General features: G+C 50.1%; 1 protein-coding gene across 1 annotated transcript in view; it reads left to right on the forward strand.

Annotated features, from left to right (window-relative positions):
* Nucleotides 1–979: 979 nt before the first annotated feature.
* Nucleotides 980–18257, forward strand: part of CTNNBIP1 (catenin beta interacting protein 1) — a 48036-nt gene continuing 30758 nt past the window's right edge. The window contains exon 1 of the mRNA XM_052653862.1: nt 980–1080. The gene's annotated coding sequence lies outside the window, so the exon portion shown is untranslated. The remainder of the gene's footprint in view (nt 1081–18257) is intronic.

The following is an 18257-nucleotide window of genomic DNA, read 5'->3' on the forward strand; positions in this document are numbered from 1 at the left end:
GTTTATACTCTCTCCAGAGCAGATCGAGTCAGACTTTCTGTAGCAACATTTTAACCAAAGGCAACCTTCTCTACTCGCCCCCGCAATGCATTCACTATCAATACAGACGATATTCTAAGTTTAACGGACCCACAGAGGCCCATCCCTGGGCTCTCGGGGTTCGGTGGATCCAGGTTACACAGGACACCAGTTCAAGAGTGGGCCCAACTGCTTCAAAGGTAGCACTATATCCAGTTCCAAGACCCAGGAAGACCACGCCTCTAAATGTTTTGCAACCTTGTCCATTTCAGATTTTTCAGGGGTCCTGAGTAAACGGGTAGGATTCCGCCTCGTGTGGCCGCCCCCATTTTTAAACTCAGACTCATGTGTAGGAGAGGCCATTATTTTTACGGGATCACTGTGCTTCTGGAGCAGCTAGGGACAAGCCGAGCTGCTTTACCGCAACGCCGGCTCCATCCTTAGCCCGGGCTCCGCCCTTAGGCTGCCTCCCCCTCGGAGCCCCCGCCCCTCCTCCTTTGCCAACCCCCGACCCGCTCCACCCCTTTGCTCTGAGAGCCTCTAGGCCCTACCCGCAACCGGGTTCCACCCGCCCATCTCGTGGCTCCGCCCCGGGGCCACTTGCCCCGCCCACCCCAAAGGGCCCAGTGAGCTTGCCTGAGCGCTTCGCAGTACCCACCTCTCAGCTGAGAGCTCCGCGCCACTGGCCCACTTAACCAATGAGAGCCACTGAGAATTCCAGGCCGTGCCCATTACATCGTCGGACCGCGCCCCTACGCCGGCCCTCTGCCGCCCTCCACCCCGGGGCGTTGCCGTGACCGCGCCTCCGTCGCCCGCGCGGAGCCAGATGCCGCCCTCTCCGCCGGTCCCTCCCCTGGCGGCCTGGCGCCTCCTTCCCTCCCCGCCGCGGTGACTCACGGAGAGGGAGGCGGAGGCTGAGGCGGCCGCTCCCGCTGCTGCCGCTGCTGCCGCTGCCGCTGCTGCCGTAGCGGCTGCTCGGGCTGTGCGCGTCCCGGAACAGGCCGCCGCGCGCCGCTCTCGGACCCGCAGCCCCCGCCCGCCTGGCCGGGTCGGGCGGCCCAGGTAAGCGCCGAGGCCGGCCCGCACCCGCAGTGCCCGGGCCCGCGCCGCTCCGGGGCTCGGGGAGCAGCCAGCCCTTTGTCTCCCGGGGAGGGGCCGCGGACTGCGCCCCCGACCCGACTGGGACCCACCGCCCGTACCACCGGCACGGAGCCCTGGTCTGGGCCGGGTTTCCTGCCCCGCCTAGCCGCCGCTGCCTCCTGCCGCTCGCCGCCCCCGCCCCCGATCCCGCGGCAGACCACCATCGAGCCGTCCTCAACCTCTCCTCCCCCGGAGGTCGCCTCCACAGGTGTCCGAGCCATCCACTCTTGCTCACCCCACCGCATCGGCGTGGTTGTCGCCGCCTATCAGCCTCAGGTCCCGCGCCTTCTTGTCTCTTTCCTCACCTGCACCCCGCTCTAGCATCCTGACTGAACCTCTGTAAAGAGCCCCCCGTATTTCCCCAAACTAAATGCTGCCAAGGTCTGGCCCCTGGGTCGCTCTTCCTCTCTCTAGCCTGGCTGAACTGTCGTGTCCCCCGTGAGTGTTCCTGGAAGGTGCAGGTTGTAGGCACATGTCTCGCCTGTATGGCTGGCATGTATCTGTGAACCTGCAAGATTGACCACTGGGAGCCCCAAACTGCGCTTCTTGCCTTCTCCTCATCATCCCCACCCCAGTCACCTTCCTGTGCACCTGGTAACCAAGACACCTAGGTCTGGATACCCAGCCTCTTTTAGGCCCCACATGTCTGCCTCTGTGGTGTGCGGAACGTGTCTGAACAGTCCCTGTTGTCAGGTTAGCCCCTGGGAAGGCCCAGGAGGCCTGTGTTGGCTGCAAATCAAGAGTTTTACAAATAACGCGATGTGAGGCTTGCGTCACCTCCTGTCCGAGGATCAAGTATGCTAGTACTGTTAATTACTTTGTCTCCTGTCACTCACACAACTTAGGAAAGTGTGCCTGGCCGACTGCTGGGTAAATTGAGGCGTGGGGGTGTGGCTAAGGGACCTGGAGGCAAGTCAAAGTTAGTCCTTAGGTTCTGACTCCTAGCTCCCTGCTGCAACTACTGAGCTCTAGTTCCTGGCTTTAGACTCTAAGTGATACTGATCTCTTGGGCCATTAAAATGTCCAGAGTGACCAAGTTTCCCCTGGTTTAAAGCAGGATTTCGAATTATAAATAAAGGTGCCAGTGTGTCATTCATGGTTTCCTGGTGGAGTGAGTGGCCCTCTTATATACAAGTCGCCTCCCTGGGATGGAGATTCATCCATTCAGTTATGAGCGCTTCCTATGTGGCTTTCCAGGCACTGGATTCTGGAGACATAGCCCCTGCCCTCCTGTAGCTGACATTCTCAAGAGAAAGGGGTAAATAAATAAGCAGACAAAGTAAGTTTAGTAGTGGTAAGTAGTAAGTGCTGTGAAGGTGGGAAGAACCAGTTTGGTTTTTTTCCCCCCAAGTGCAGTTAGAACTCATTGGAGGATTTAAGCAGAGAGGTGATAAAATCTAAGTTTTGAAAGATCATGCTGGCCTCCATATGGAGATTGGATTGTAAGGAGCAGGGATGATTGCCATCATCCCCACCCCAACCACCTTCCTTTTTCTTGCACCTGGTAACCAAGACACCTAAGTCTGGATACTCAGCCTCTTTTAGACCCCACATGTCTGCCTCTCTGGTGTGCGGAACATGTCTGAGCAGTCCCTGCTGTCAGGTTAGCAGGGACTAACCTGGCATGTAGAGGCAAGGATGCTAGTTGGGAGACTGACCATTGCAACTGCTGGGCAAAAGATGATGGTGACTTGAACCAGGGTAGTGGTAGCATAAGTAAAGAGATGAAACCAGTCTGATCCCCTGGGGAGAGACTGAGAGCGAAACTTCAGGGAACACCGACTGAGACTTAGATGTCTGGCAGAGAATTTCTAGACCTGGCTATCCTCCGGTTTAGCTCAGCAAACTGTATTCAATACCTGTTGTGAGCCAGACGCTGTGCTAGACTCTAGAGATCCTGACGGGAACAGGGTGACTAGGCCTCCACGTTCTGACAAGGTGTCCACAGGTGGATCACCTCCTCCTGAAGGGAAGAGGGTTTGTGGGCTTAAAAACCATTTCAAGGAGGAGGAGGGCAGCACGCACTGGACTTCATTCCCACATCCGGCTGCATTATTTAAACGAGAGCATGATTGCCCTCCCACTGCTATACGATGTTGCCCAAAGAGGTTGGGACTGATCTCGCAGTGGGTGGGAGAAGTGCTCAGTGGCCATGAACTTGAACCATTAACCGGAATAAAACGTGGATCTCCATGCCGCACCAAACCTGTGCTGTCAGAACAGGTTCTGAACTAGAGGACCGTGGGGGTTATGTAGGTCAGGCCCCTCTTACTGTTGGGCACTAGCCCCCAGAGATGAGTAACTGTTGTTGTTTTTAATATTTATTGTTTAAAATTATTTGTTTAGCTGTGCCAGGTCTTCGTTGTGGCATCCGGGATCTCGGATCTTCTTTGCTGCACATGGGTGGGATCTTTAGTTGCAGCATGCAGATTGTTGGTTGAGGCGTGAGAACACTTAGTTGCGCCATGTAGGAACTAGTTCCCTGACCAGGGATTGAACCCGGGAAGCGTGGAGTTTTAGCCTGTGGACCTAGTCCCCTGAGTAACTCTTTTGAAATCCCATACCAGTCTATACATTTGCTAATGGCACCTGTCACTTTCTACCTCTCTTTCAGCTTCATGTGCAGGTGCATGACCCTAAGCTTTCTGAGGCCAGGGTCTCTATTGGACTCAGCTTTCCATCTCTCACAGCATCTAAATCCCACCCGCAAAGTATACTCATCAAGTACTGGTGGACCTGCCTAGGTGTTTCACAGCGCCTGAAACTAGAGCCCAGGAATGCTGACCTTATCTATGTTTTTTTGTGTTTTTAATTTAAAAAGAAAACTGTGTTTATTTACTTAGTGGTTGTGCTAAGTCTTTGTTGCTGCTCTGGCTTTTTCTCTAGTTGCAGTGAGTGGGGCTGCTGTCTAGCTGTGGTGCTTGGGCTTCTATTCTGGTGGCTTTTCATGTTGCAGAGCACAGGTCTAGAGCACAGCCTCAATAGTAGGGGCACACAGGCTTTGTTGCTCTGCAGCAGGTGGGATCTTCCTGGATCAGGGATTGAACCTGTGTCTCTGGCATCGTCAGGTGGATTCTTTACCACCGAGTCACCGGGGAAGCCCTGTCCATGTCCTTTCATCACTTTCCTTTTCATCCAGAGTCTAACACGGTGGTCAGCCCAGCAGTCTCCATGTCACCATGCTCACAGAGCAGGGCAGCCCTTCTTTGATGGGTCGGCTCTCACTCCAGCCCTGCCTACAGGGAGCAGCTGCTAAGGGTGCTGAGCAACTAGTTATTCGACACCCAGCAAATATGAAGCAGAGCTCTTAATCAGAGCCTGAGGTCTAAACACAGGACTAGTCCAAAGACAGGACTAAACTTGGGTTTGGATCTTGGTTCTGCCATCATGAGCTTCATGACCTTCAGCAAGTAACTTAACTGCTCTGTGCCTCAGTTTCCCCATTGATAAACTATTAATACTTCCTTCATGGAGTTGTTGGGAGGATTAAATTACCTATTAGATTACCGATTAAATTACCTATAGGATTAAATTACCTATTAGAGTCTTAGAACTACACTGAGCCCCTTGGTAAGGGCTTGGTTGAAGCAGTAGTTGTTATTTCACCATTATTTTTTTTATCTACTAAATATCTCCTATCAGAATTTAAGCTCTTTTAGGGCAGAGATTTTTGTCTTGTTGTGGTCTACTGTTAAAGTTTGTAGGCACTCCATAAACATTTCTTAAATTGAATGGCTTATTGAGCACCTACTATGTGCCAGGCACTGTTGTAGATGCTGGGGACTGAGCCAAGAACAAGATCACCAAGATGCATGAAATTCATGTTCTAGTGGGAGAGACAGATGGTAAACAAGTACACATGTGAATAAAACAGGATGGTGAAAAGAGATGCAGGGAGAATAAAAGAGAGCAGTGAGATGGAGAATGCCTGGGTCATAACTGTAGTGAGCTCTGAGGAGGTAACTTTGGTGTGTTTTTTTAAAATGTATTTTTATTTATTTATTTGGCTGCACCGCATCTTGGTCACAGCATGCAGGATCTTTGGTTGTGGCATGCAAACTCTTAGTTGCAGCCTGTGGGATCTAGTTCTGTGACTAGCCGCCCTGCGTTGGAAGCACAGAGTCTAAGCCACTGGATCATCAGGCAAGTCCCTAAGGAGGTAATTTTGAGTGGAGACCCAGCTGATGGGCAGAGGGCAGCAGAAGCAACAAGCCCAAGGAAGCTGGAGTGGGCTGAATAAAGAGCTGGCAGGAGTTAGACCTGTGGCCACGGTGAGGAATTTGGATTTTACTCTTCGATTCTGAACAGCGGGAAGTCACTGCATGGGAACTTTTCCTGAGGGTCCATCCCAGGAGAGCTTCTAACACTAGGAAGAGCAGTGAGCATGCTCTCCTTGCCCTGCTTTTGGAAGGCTTTCGGAAGTCAGCAGTGTTGCGTCTATTCCCATCAAGTTTCTCACGTCTCTGGCCTAGAAAGCTGGGAGGCGTGGGAGCCATCAGCTAGGTTAACAAAGGTCCAGGTGTGCGTGTCTGTGTGTCCTGCAGATTCCCTCAAGCCATCTTTTCCTTCTGACTATGTAGGTAATGGGTAGATATTTCTTGAGTTGAGTGAATGAGCATCACCAGCTCTTAGCGTCTTGTCCTGTACAGTGGCATGTCCTATGTTTTCTGCTTCTCTCTGCATCAGGAAAAGATTCTTATGGTGGTCGTGCCTCGGGTGTAACCTTGGAGTTCTGCTACTGCTCTTATGTGCATCAGGGACCCACGCACACCTATTTGTCACAGTCTTTTTTTTTTTTTGGTGGCTGTGCCACTCAGCTTGTGGGATCTTAGTTCCCTGACCAGGGATTGGGCCCAGGCCCTCGGCAGTGAGAATGCAGAGTCCTAACCACTGGACCACCAGGAAATTCCATGTCACAGTGTCTTTGTTGGAAGTGTATCAAGAGTGACTGGGCAGTTTTCCTCTCCCACACCATCCCCCACTTCTCTTCCAGTCTCTTGCTGAGTACCACCAGGCCACATTGTCACCTCTGAACACCTCCTGTTTGGTTATTTGATCTACAGTCCTGTACATCACTTGATCCAGGAGTATAGTGGTACCTAGAAAGCTGTCTTTAGCCTGGGCTGAGCAGAGTTGAGCAGCTCAGCAGAGCACTCATAAATGGTGTTTCAAAGCCAGGAGTTCAGCTCACCAGGAGTCCAGAGTTGGCCTCTGTAGACTGGGGGCAGTTGGCCAGCCTTTCGGATCCTTACTCAGACATCCACTTGTCTGTCAGTGTCCGAGATACCATCTGCTCTGCTAACCTTGAGAGGCCAACATGAGTCAGAATGAATCAAACAGGACTTCTGTGTTGCAAGTCCCTCTCAGGGACCTGGTATATTTCATTGGCAGACTGAGACTTGCGTGTCAGTCACATGTTATCTGTGGCCTTGTAGAAACTAAACTTGGAGTGGGTGCCACCTTTTTCTCATGTAACTGTTTTTTAAAAATTATTGTTTTGAGAGTGATATGTACTCATTTAGAAAATGAGAAAATGAATGATAATGACATTTTACATATATTTTCTCATTTAGTCCTCACTGTTAATTTCTGAGGTAAGTAGCATTATTACTGTTTTACACATTCAGAAGGCAATGGCACCCCACTCCAGTACTCTTGCCTGGAAAATCCCATGGACGGAGGAGCCTGGTAGGCTGCAGTCCATGGGGTAGCAAAGAGTTGGACACGACTGAGTGACTTCACTTTCACTTTTCACTTTCATGCATTGGAGAAGGAAATGGCAACCTACTCCAGTGTTCTTGCCTGGAGAATCCCAGGGACGGGGGAGCCTGGTGGGCTGCTATCTGTGGGGTTGCACAGAGTTGGACATGACTGAAATGACTTAGCACACATTCAGAAGCTGAGGCCTGGAAAGGTTAGGTAAGTTGACTGAGGTCACGCTTTTCATTGTGGTGGTTTCTCTTGTTGCTGAGCTCAGGACAGCAACAACAGGACATACGGCTCCAGGATGAGCAGGCTCGGTAGTTGCGGCTTATAGGCTCCAGAGCGCGGGCTCAGTAGTTGTGGTCAGAAAACAGAGTCAAGACTCAAGCCCAGTTGATGGCACTCTCATGTGCGAGCTCTGGGCTTCCTATCAGATGCTGTGTTTCAGCAGAAACAACAGAGAAGAAAAAACATCTTAAGCCCAGCGTGGGTGACATTGTGGGGAGGCCAGAGTTAGCACACTGGAGGCTGCTGCAGAGTTTGAATCCTACGCCTTTTTCCCCCATTTCATCTGACCTTGGGCAAGCTAATTAACCTCGGTTTGCCTTACTTTCCTCCATCGTAAATGGAGATAATGATACTTGTGCCTTCATAGCTCCCAGGGCCATTATGATGTTTGAGCTAAAGTGCTTTTGAACTTCTTTTATGAAAGGGCATGGAGCCCCGACTGCTGTTATACTAAGTTGTTAAAGACTGATTATGCCCTGATCCTCCACAAAGCCTTTTCAGGAGGAAGACAACAGCCCCTGGAGGGAAAGGTGTCCTTCCATGGTGGGTGTCGCTGGACCAAACATCGTTTTCCTCCTTCTGAAGTTTCTTAAGGGCTGAAGGTCATGAATGTTTCTCCATTCCTTACTTTCTTATTTAAAAAAACATTTATTTACTTATTTATTTTTGGCTGTGCTGCTGCTTGGGCTTTCTCTAGTTGTGGCAGCCGGGGGCTATTCTTCACTGCGGTACACGAGCTTTTCATTGTGGTGGCTTCTCATACGGATCTAGGATGAGCAGGCTCGGTAGTTGCGGCTCATAGGCTCTAGAGCGCAGGCTCAGTAGTTGTGGTACACAGGCTTAGTTGCTCCAAGGCAAGTAGGATATTCCCAGGCCAGGGATCGGACCTGTGTCTTCTGTAGGCAGATTCTTAACCCCTGGACCACCAGGGAAGTCTGTGTTTCTCTATTTCTCATGTCCATGTACCGTAGATGCTTCTGTAAGCAGGTATGTAAACAGTGACTCATAACAGGATGGAAGACTGCTGATGGCAGAGCACAGAAGGGGTTTATAGGGCTTGGTTTCTGATCCCTGCTGTGATGTCTCTGTAATGTCAACCAAGGGCACCGAGATAGCAAGACGTGATGACTGTCTTCCACTGGTCCTTCTTTTCCTCCTTCCTTCTAATGGCTCCTTTTTCAATTAATAAATATTTACTGAACTTTTATTACTATCCGGGCCCCATGGCAGGCACTGGGAGTACTGTGGAGAACAGGGTAAAAATAGTTCTTATCATACAGAGCTTCTAGTCTAGGGCCAAGAGGTTTATTATCTAGTTGGAGCCATGTGAATAAAGCAAGAACATGTTGGTGAGAGTATCTTGAACTCTCAGGGGTAGTGGTGGGGGGCAGTCAGGATATAATTTCCAGATATCCCCATCAGCCCCAAGGGCACCTGCCCTGGGTGGATGTTAAGGTGGAGGTTTTGCTTGGCTTCCCAGAAGAGCACGGGAAGAGTTAGGAGATTAGAGCCCTTGTGTGTTGCACTTGACGAAAGCTGCACTCATGTGGGCATCTGCAGAAACAATCAGCACCTTGGCAGTCATGGTTAGTAAGAACTATGCTTCCTCTTAAAGCCTTAAAGCTTTGTCACTTGGGTTCAAGTCAGGAGGAGTGATCATGGTGATCCGCTCTTTCCAGAGTTTTTGTTTTGGAGTGATACCATCAATCTGGTGCCTTTCTTTTCTTTTCTTTTTTGCTGCACTGGGTCTTCACTGTTGCGTGCAGGCTTAGTTGCTCCAAGGCATATGGGATCTTCGTTCCCCAACCAGGGGTTGAACCTGCTTCCCCTACATTGCAAGGCAGATTCTCAACCACTGGCCAACCAGGGAAGTCCTCAGTGCCTGTTCTTGTGAAAAGTCCATCAGACCTTGGCTCTGCAGAATTTTTCCCTGCCTTCCAGGCCTCTCTCTGCCAACTTTGGAATGCAGGCTTATGGCAGCAGGCAGGCTGTGGGACTGGCTGCATCAGCGCGCTGGGCATGAAGCCAGGGACACCTGTGTCTGTGAGCCCCACTGGGGGTCAGTATATGTAGAGTAGAGTAGAGGAGGGTCGTTCTTCCCCAAGTCTGCCCAGCTCCAGGCCTCGTGTTCCCTCCAAAGAGCCCAGTCAAGGGAGGCCAAACAGGTCCTTGAAAAGCACCCAGTGTTCATCCACTCATCCTTGGGTGGGAGCTGGAATAGAGAGGACTCAAGGCTGGCAGAGGCACCTGCCCACATTCAGAGAGCGAGGAAGGCGCCAGGATGGGGCTATGCTCCTGGGTGATGTTCGTTCCCCCAGCCCCCTCAGTGTCACTGCCCTTCTGGTGCCAACCAGCTGCCCCTTTGGTCCAGAGGGCCCCAGAGCCATCCAGCATCTGAGCAGGAGGAAATGGCCGGCCTGGCGAGGAGACCAGGCCACTCTGTGCCCCCGGACTTGTTCACGTGTGGTCGGAGCCCACGGTGACGCCAGTTCAGCTGAGAGAATGTGACCCACTTCCATCTCCCCTCCCACGTGGAGAGCTGGGTGGGAGGCTTTGGGAAACCAGTTCCAATTAAGGCTTTTTCAGGCCTGAGCATCTCCTGAGTATCCAGCCCACATGTTTCCTGCTGCTGGAATCCTGTGGTTCGTGTCCCTGAACTGAATAACAACTCCCAAACAGATGAAGTTACCGCCTTCGCGTTCTTCAGTTCTGGCTTCTGCAAGCTGGTTGGGGGCCGTGGCGGGGGCGGGGGGTGCTTCCTTCAGGGGTTGGGTCCCTTTTGGATTCAGATACCTTTCACAGTGTGGGCCCCACCCTTGTTCTTCCTGCTAAATCACCCGGGCGAACCAGGGGCTCAGTTTCCAAGGAGATGGGTTAGCCTTGACCTCCCTGCCCAGACCAAGGCCTCCCAGCCCCCTGCCCCAGGCAGCCCTGGCTTCTGACAGATCCATCCTGACCCTTGTCCTTGCAGAATGTTGTTCTGCACAGGAATGTGAACTAAAACAGGTTTTGGACCCTCTAGGTTTCTTCCACTCTCTCCAGGGAGAGGATATTTGAATGATTTTCCATTTAAAATTTTGTGTTTCTCATGCAGGAGGGAGTGGGGGATGGAAGAATATGGTTTAAATACACAGAACCATAGGTGCTGTCAACATGATCCAGAGATTTTAAAGACGGGGTGAGCCCCTGATCCAGTCTTACTAAGGAAGGAACAGAAGGTTATAGAGAAATCACCATGCTCAGGCCCACTAGGCTATGATTTCAGACCTGTGGGAGCACCGTTCCTCAGCATGTGCGCTATGGCCAATCGCTGAAGTGGCCGGAAAATGGGGTGCTGGTAATTTGTAGGGGGAACAGAGTAGGACCTACAGGCTAGTAAGCTGGCTTGAGGTGGTGGTGGGGTTTCTCCAGGGCCCCGGCTCTACTTCCCTGAAGATTACAGTGGGACATGGTGAAGCAGAGTCCTTCCTCCCTCCCTGGGAGAAGCTGCCCACCACCACCTGAGAAATGGTACATGCCCATCATTTAATCTCTGCTCTGAGTGCTGGCTGTCCACCCTGGCTTCCTGTCTCCAAGGAAGAGAAAGGGGTCTCACAGCCTGTGAGCGGTAGTGGTGGCAGAGCGTAAGTGCTCAACATCAGCCATGGCACGGGGCCGCCTGGAGGGAGATATTTGTTTATTCTCCTCTTCTGACCCCGTTTCACCTCCTTAAAAAGAACACTTTTTTTTTTTTTGAGTAGGTAATATACACATAGTACAGAACTCAAAAGGCTAATTGGGGAGAGAGAGGCCTTGAAAAAGATGTCTGTTAGTGGCTGTCTTGTTCATCTTAACAAGAGACTCCTACACGTACAAGTGCATAAGGTACACACTGGCTGCACACACGCCTGATTTGCACTGCTTTTCCCCCCCCCACACACACTGTAATACTCACCTTATCTTTTTCATTTCACGCGAAATATTGGAACCCAACATTCCATTCCACTGTCATCACCATTGCTGTCGTCTGGCTAATACCTCTTCACTTCCTGTGTGCTGGGTATTGTTAAAAGCGCTTTACTTATGTTGACACATTTATTTTTCACAACAACTTTATGAACTAAATACTGTTATTCTCCACAGTTTGCAGGTGAGTAAACTGAGGCACAGAGAAGTTAAGTTTCTGTCTGAGGTCATTTACAACTATCTGACTCATTTTAATGGTTCCCTGTCATTCTTTTGATTGCTTATACTTTAAATTTTTTCAGTGTCCCCTGATGCTGAGTATTTAAATTTTCTGTTGTTATTTATTCATTCTGGCTGTACCATGTGGCTTACAGGATCTCAGTTCGCAGATACAATGGGCTGCAGCAGTGAACCTGCATAATCTTAACCACTGGAGCACTACAAAACTCCCTATCTTTTATTGCTATTAAAAAGAAATACTCTTCTACGTATATCTTTGTGCTTTTGTATCTATGGGATAAATTCCTACAGTCTGTTAGCGCAAAGCGTTGTGTTGTTGTTTAGTTGCTCAGTTGTGTCCGACTCTTTTGGGACCCCATGGACTGTAGACCACCAGACTCCTCTGTCCATGGCATTGTCCATGCAGAATACTGGAATGGGTAGTCATTCCTTTCTCCAGAGGATCTTCCCAACTCAGGGATGGAACCCGTGTCTCCTGCATTGGCAGGCAGATTCTTACCACTGAGCCACCTGGGAAGCCCCAGAGCAAAGTGTACATCTGTTTAAATTTTTAGTATTGCCAAGTTGGCCTCCATGGTAACATCTTATATGCCCACCGAAATTATGCAGAAATAGCTCTTTTTCCCATGCCATGTTGCTAATCTGATAGGAAAGAAGTGGTATATCATTATAATTTAAATTTAATTTCTTGAGGAAATAGAGTATCATTTCAGATCTTTAAGAGCAATCTATTATGTTGTTTGCCCATTATTTCTTGTGTTGGCAGTCTTTTTCTTATTGATCTGTAGGCATTCTTTGTATATTACAGCAGTGTGTCCTATGACTGTGGAAATACAGTCTGTCATTGTCCTTTTGATTATATTGTTTTTTCTATGCAGAGAGTTTTGATTTTCATGTAATTAGATTTTAAAGTCTTTAATCTTATAACTTCTAGGTTTCATTTTGTGTTATTTCCTTCTACTGTTTTCTTTTAATCTACTTACTCTCTCTTTTGTACATTTAAAACTTTGCTCTGTAACAGAGTGATCCACAAAGTCGGCATCACCAGACACGGGGCAGGCTGCCATTGTGTGCCTCCGGTGGGACATGGGCAACATCAGCTACCATTGTTTCTCGCCAAAATGTCTACCCTTACTCCAGTTCTAAGGAAAACTGGACAAAGAGTCAGTGGTCCTTGATTTTTAAAAATTGTTAACATGATGATAGACAAAGAAAAGCTGGTGAGCATTCTAGGCTCAGGGAGAGGAATGAGCGTGGGAACCAAGGGAAGGTGAGATCTTCGATTGGATTCTAGATTAAAAACCGGTCCAGGCCAAAGTGAGGGGTGTGGTTGGGAGAGGTGGATGTGGGCCATGCGTCAGAGAACACCACTGGGTCGGTAGTAAATTGCTTGGGTGGGAGAAATGGTATTGGAACAGTGTCAGAGCATGACCTTAGGAGGTGAGTGGTGAGATGTCTAGCCGGCTATCTGATATCTGCAACTTGCTTGCTTTATTGTTTAACTTTATTTATTTAATTTATTTGGCCACACCAGGTCTCGGTGGTAGCACTTGGGGTCATGGATCTTCCTTGGGGCATGTGGGGTCTTTATCTGTGGCATGTGAACTCTTAGTTGCAGTATGTGGGATCTAGTTCCCTGACCAGGGATCAAACCCAGGCCCCCTGCATTGGGAGTGTGGAGTCTTTGCCACTGGACCACAGGGAAGTCCCCTTCCCCCTCTTTTATGGCGTGCACAGTCCTTGATTTCCATTTCTCGTAGGAACATCTTTTTGGGGGTGAGTTACTCATTTTTGAACTTGGAAATCTTATGACTATCTTTCTGGCAGACTCACATGACTTTTCTAGAAGCAGAACAGGTGTGCATTGGTGCCTGTAGTTTTTGTTCTGTTTTTAACATTATGTCATATGCTCCAAGTAAACCTGTGAGGAACCTTAGTTTTCTGAGACTTGAAGTCTTAATCATCAGGAATACCATCAAACTAACTTGTAGTATAATGAACCTCTCTCTCCCCCTAACCTCCAGAGAAGCTTTTTCCTCTCAGTTGAGAGTTTTTGCAAGAGGTCAGATTCTGCTTGCGTTCTGTGGGCATAGGCTTTGCTCCTGGGTTTCGTTTCATGAATTGTGACAGTCTTGGGTGAGTAGCTGGCCTGTAAAACCAGGAGTCTTTTTGCCTGGGGAAACACTCACAGGCTAGTTTTGCTAGGAGCTTCTTCCACTTCTCCTCGACTTGGTGACTAATGGTTTCATGGCTTCAGGAAATGAAGGATGTCTTTACAAATAGCTGATGGGGACTTGGCTTCTGAAATGGATTGTCTGGGCGTGCCAAGTGCAGGGGAGCAGAATAAGCCAGCCCTACATATACCACTTTGGCGTATTGATTATTTGGAGTTAAAGTTGCTTGAGAAATAGTCGGTGCGCAAGAAAGACAGTCTGACCCTTCTTTATTCCCCTGAAAGCAGGAAATAAATCTCTCACGTGAAACGTACCTTCCCCATACAGGGGATGGAAGGTGTCCTCATCACCAGAGACAGGGAGTTCCAGGCTGAGAAGGCTGTTGTTAATTTTCTCACTTGTTTACTGCTCCAAGCCCAAACCTCTTGATCTTGTCAATTCTTCACTAACTTATCATTCCTTTGTCTATAAGATACAAAACGTGCCTGCTCTGATCACTTCTTCAAGCCTTATGTTGTTGAGGCTCTCGTACATAAGAAATTAAATTTATTTCCCTCAATGCCTTGCCTTCCTGCCTGTGTGTGCTCTGTCATGTCCCACTCTTTGCAACCCCATGGACTGTAGCCAGGCCCCTTTGTCCATGGAATTTTCCAGGCAAGAATACTGAAGTGGGTTGCCATGCCCTTCTCCAGGGGATCTTCCTGACCCAGGGATCGAACTCAAATCTCCTCCATCTCCTGCATTGCAGCAGATTCTTTTTTTTTTTTCCTTCAGATTCTTTGCTGCTGAGCCATCAGGGAAACCCCTTTAATGTCTTATGTCAATTTAATTATTAGGCCAGCCAAAAGCTCTAGGAGGGAAGAAGGGAAAAGATTTCCTCCCCTCCGCTGGTCTTGGTGTTTGTGTCCACCCCACTGGGAATAGGGATAGTTCCTAGCTTTCACACAGACACCTAAAGCCTCCCTCCCACTTCTGTCTACTCTTCTGAGCTTTTCTGCAGTGCCCTTGGCCCTGAGCAGGTGACTGTGGGTGGATTCCTGCTGTTTGTGGCGCTGTGTTTTCCCCAGTGGTCTCCCTCTCCTCTCCAGCCTCCAGCCTCCCTGCCTCCAGACTGGACAAGTCTTGCTACACATCAGAAGTCCTCATCTTCATGCTGCTTCCCCAGTGACTTAATGGGATAAACGCATGTAGATTCTGGAAGTTGCGTCTGTTTAAAATATTTTTTATTTTGATCAGCAGCTTGTTAAACATTTAGGGAGGAAGGAAACTGAGTCTTCAGCAACCCCTTAGGGGGAGGTTTCCTCTTTCCTCAGATTATTTTTTGTTCTGAAGTGGCTGGAGGGAAAGGAGAGGGAAGGTCACGGACTGTGAAATGGAGCAGAAGCAGTTATCCAAACAACTGGTGTACTTCTGTGACGTGAGGGTGTGATGAAGGCTTGCAACGTATTGCGGTAGTGTGGATATGTTTTCCAGGTAGACAAACATAGCTTTATTTTAATGCAAATTAGCACATACCTGTATGCTGAAAGCCTATAGGAAAGAAGAGGCAGTAAGCCTAAAACTTCCTATTCTAAGAGTCTGTAAGAAGTTTCACCCAGGAGGCTGGGCCTGGGGCCTCTCAGCTGGGTCTCGAGGACCCCCATTTCCAGAGCTGGACAGTGAGGAGGGGGCTGACTCTGGAGGCCGTGACAGGGGGACTGAGTCCTCGCCCTGCAAGCAGCCCAATTGGTTTAATGACCTAATTCTCACAACAGGAAGCTGGAGGCCTTCCTGGCCCCCTTCCGAGGGGATGCAGTGAGCCTGGCCTGGGAAGCCTATTTATTTGAACCAATTATCAGAGACTTCAGTGGAGGGAAGGGATGGTGGGAGAGTAGGGGCAAAGGCAGAAGCAGCCAGCCTGCTGGCAGGCACTGGAAAAATTGGGCCACCTTGCCTGGGCTTGCCCCTGAGAACAGGGCTCGTTGCTTTCAGCAGGAGGTTGTGTGAACGAGTCCATGTGGCTGAGTGAAGGGAATTTACTGGTGTCCTGATAAACAGCACTGTGTCAGTTTTACCCCTTCTTAAGAAGAACAAACAAGAAAGCAACAATGTTCAGTTTCCCAATTTATTTAATGTTTTAAATGGTGACCCTTCGAGAGTTGGCATAGCTGTGGGCAGCAGAGTTGATGGAGCTTCTGGGTTGAAATTTCCACGCTGGCTTCTTTCTCTGGAGGTGACCCAAGGTCTGTGAAACCTGGCCAGGCTCCTGCCCTGAGATTATTAGTCTTGGAGCTGGTCCTTCCAGCCCCAAGTTGACTTCAGCCCCACCTCTAAGAAGACTGACCAGCAATGCAAATTGACTTTTCCCTAGGTGATGGGTAGCAGGTTGTCAGCATGCTGGGAGCATCTCAGATGTCGGCCACAGGAGGGAAGTGTCCTTCCACCGCCAACCTGCACAGGTGGGCTTTTGACACTGCCAGGTTCCCAGCCCACAGTGAAGGTCATCCAGCCTGAGAGGTCCTGCCCAGGAGTATGGGAGGGGGGCGTGCACCCACTTGTGAACTGAGGGTTCCTGCCCTGGCACCCATTCATAAATAGACAAGGGCTCTGCAGTCTGCATTACCCACCCTCTGGGACCTGCGAGAGGCCAAAGGTCAGACTGAATCAGGAACACCTGGAGCCGGATTCCGTAGGTGCGCTGGTTCCTGACTTCATGTCTCAGGCTCTGGCCTGCCCAGGTTCCAGGGCTCCAGCTGTTCCCTGGGAAGGAAGAAAGGACCTCTTTCTAAATTAGGTCAGAAGACGCCTCTCTTTCCTCCTGTTCTTGTCCCGCTACTGTGCAGGGATAAAGCCACCACCTGCACGTTCCTCAGTCAGAGCCTGAGGACTTTGCCCAGGATCGGAGTGTCCCAGTGCAGCCGCGGAAGCGTCCCCAGCTCTGAGATCCCTTCCTGTTTGCGTTGTGCTGGCTGAACTGCAGAGGCTGGCAGAGCACGCCTGCCAGGTAGCCTTGCTTAGCAGTAAAAAGGACCTGAAGAGACAGTGTGAGCTGGGCACTTTTCTACCAATCAGGCCAACTTCGCAGGAGAAACATTTTTTTTAAATCAGAAGCTTTCAACAGATGCCTTTTTACCAATCCAGTCATAGCAATGTTAAATAATCTATGCACACAGGTTCCTTCAGTTCCTTGATGTCTTGGACTCTCTGAGGTGAGGGTGTTCTGAGGTTGGGGGCTTTCTTCCCACATGGTTCCCAAGTAAATCTGAAATCTGTTCATTCACTTCATCGTGCATGGAGCTCCAGGTGTGACCGGCAGCAGTGTTTCATCCACCAGGTCCTGCAGCACAGAGTCTATGGTCTTCAGGGTTTTCAGGGGTCCACAAAAATACTGGAGACCTGAAAAAAAAAAAAGGATCATCCCCCTCTAAGGAGTTAGATGAGAATTCTGTTCAACTGGGAGATGCGGGTCCATTTTAATATGTCTGTGAGAATAGGGCTGCCTGGGAGCCACGCAGACCTGACCCCCACCCTGTGGCTGCCCTCAGGGAGCTTCCAAAGTGGAGGTGAAACCAGATGCACAGACACCCGGATGCCATGAGTGGAGGAGATTCGGGTCAGTGTACAAACACGGTCTGCAGAAGGTAACGATACAACAGTGAGCAGTGAACAGGGAAGAATGTCCTAGGCTGAGGGACCAGCAGATGTGAGGGCCAGAGGTGTGGAAGGAGCCTGGTGCAAGTGGTAACGGAGGTGACTACCCGGCAGGGCTCCTCGCCCTTGGCGCTGTGGACGTGGCTTCCGTCCTGTGCATTCTAGGTGGTTCTACCCAGGAGTGTCCTCCCAACTGTGATGATCGAAAATCTCCTTTCTCCAGACGACTCCAGATGCCCCCTACGGAGAGCCAGTGCTGGGCGGGGAGTGTGGTAGATGGCCGGGGTCTGCCCAAGGGTAGTGGGAGGAGCCCTTCCTGTCTAGCAACCAAGGTCGTGCCTGTCCTGGTGTCCTCTGGTGTGTGTGACGTGCCACGTGCAAGAGTGGCCTGCAGGCTCTCTGAGGGGAGTCAGGCCACAGAAGGAAGGTGCCCCCTGAAGCCCCCTTCCCAGCTTTAGTATAGTTTTCAGTGTTGATGCCTTTGCTGGTGCTGTCTCGACAGCTGGGCAGGGCAGCCACACTAATGATGTCATGATGATTTGATCCTGATGCTTCGAGAAGCTTCCCCAAAGGGCCGTCATCAGCAGCTCCCACCTGGAACAGAAGGTGCCCTGTTGCTGGGGAAAGGGCAGGTGGGAGTGCCGAGGTTCGAGGTGTTGGGAGTCCCAGCATCTCCAGTGCAGCACGCTTGCGCCTGTCGGGGGAGTAGGACCCCATCAGGGTCTGGGTTTCAGAGCCGCTCCCTGCTGACGCGAGGGGCCTCCAGAGCGACTGCAGCCTCTCCTGCTGTGACCCTAACCCTAACCTGAAAGTCCCAGGGACTTTCTAATGTTTCCTGACTTTTCATTTGGATTTCAAATCTGCAGAAAGTTCTAAATAATGCAGTGAACACCCCCATGCCCTTTACTTGGATTCACCAAAGTTAACCTTTGCTCACACACTCTGTCTCTGTTCATACTCACACACATCCCACACATATACACACATGCATATACATGCACGTTTACACACACATATATATACATACTCATACATACACAGTGAAGTGAAGTGAAGGTCGCTCAGTCGTGACCGACTCTTTGCGACCCCATGGACTATACAGTCCGTGGAATTCTCCAG

This window comes from Budorcas taxicolor, chromosome 16, assembly GCF_023091745.1.
Source record: "Budorcas taxicolor isolate Tak-1 chromosome 16, Takin1.1, whole genome shotgun sequence".
NCBI lineage: Eukaryota > Metazoa > Chordata > Mammalia > Artiodactyla > Bovidae > Budorcas > Budorcas taxicolor.